The sequence below is a fragment of the Neomonachus schauinslandi genome, chromosome 3 (assembly GCF_002201575.2).
Source record: "Neomonachus schauinslandi chromosome 3, ASM220157v2, whole genome shotgun sequence".
Lineage (NCBI taxonomy): Eukaryota > Metazoa > Chordata > Mammalia > Carnivora > Phocidae > Neomonachus > Neomonachus schauinslandi.
The window spans coordinates 23,979,135-23,980,474 of NC_058405.1; positions in this window are offsets into that span (position 1 = coordinate 23,979,135).

The window sequence follows — 1,340 nt, forward strand, 5'->3', positions numbered from 1 at the left end:
TAATATTCCATTGTATATATATGCCACATCTTTTTTATCCATTCATCAGTTGCTGGACTTTTGGGCTCTCTCCTTAGTTTGGCTATTGTTGATAATGCTGCTATACACATCACTGTGCATGTATCCCTTCAAATCTGTATTTTTGTATCATTTGGGTAAATACCTAGTAGTACAATTGCTGAATCATAGGGTAGTTCTATTTTTAACATTGTGAAGAACCTCCGTACTATTCTCCAAAGTGGCTGCACCAGTTAGCATTCCCACCAACAGTGCACGAGGGTTCCTGTTTCTCTCCATCCTTGCCAGTATTCTATAAGAAAATGTTTTTGCACTCGCTTATGTTTTAAGCCATTGCCTGAATATGAAGGAAATGAATAAAATTATAACCAATGCACTAAAAATGATACATATTCCTAGATGTACCCATCAGTCACATGAATACCACTTCAGTTGCAGGTAACAGCTTATCTTTTTTTTAAATTTTTTTAATGTTATGTTAATCACCATACATTACATCATGAGTTTTTGATGTAGTGTTCCATGATTCATTGTTTGCATATAACACCCAGTGCTCCATTCAGTACGTGCCCTCTTTAATACCCATCACCAGGCTAACCCATCCCCATACCCCCCTCCCCTCTAGAACCCTCAGTTTGTTTCTCAGATAACAGCTTATCTTATATCCTTCAGTATTTGACATTTTGAATAAATTGTTTTAAAATACTTGCAAGAGTTTCTGTTATTCTTCATTTAGTCTTCAGCCAGATGGCTGGATAGTTGAAGTCACCTGACTATATTTTTTTAATGTCCCATTTCTTGACATGACTCAAAGGACTTCAGCATACATCTGCCATGATATTTTTTTTTTCTCTCCTTTAATCTTACTCATTTTTACCTCTGCAAATGTTCATTTATTCCTAGGTATGTTTAGAGTACACACACACACACACACACACACTGTTCTTTGTATGTATGTCTGTATATCCTCTTTTGCATAAGATGCTTATGCATATGAAAATTAGGGTACTTCTCATAAAATATAAACTAATGCTTTAAAGTTCCAATTTAGTAGTATTGTAACAAACTTTTATATTTCTTGACCTACCACTTTTTTAAAAAATCAGTGTTATTTTAGGGCGCCTGGGTGGCTCAGTTGGTTAAGCGACTGCCTTCGGCTCAGGTCATGATCCTGGAGTCCCTGGATCGAGTCCCGCATCGGGCTCCCTGCTCGGCGGGGAGTCTGCTTCTCCCTCTGACCCTCCCCCCTCTCATGTGCTTGCTCTCTCTCATTCTCTCTCTCTCAAATAAATAAATAAAAATCTTTAAAAAAAAAAAAAAAA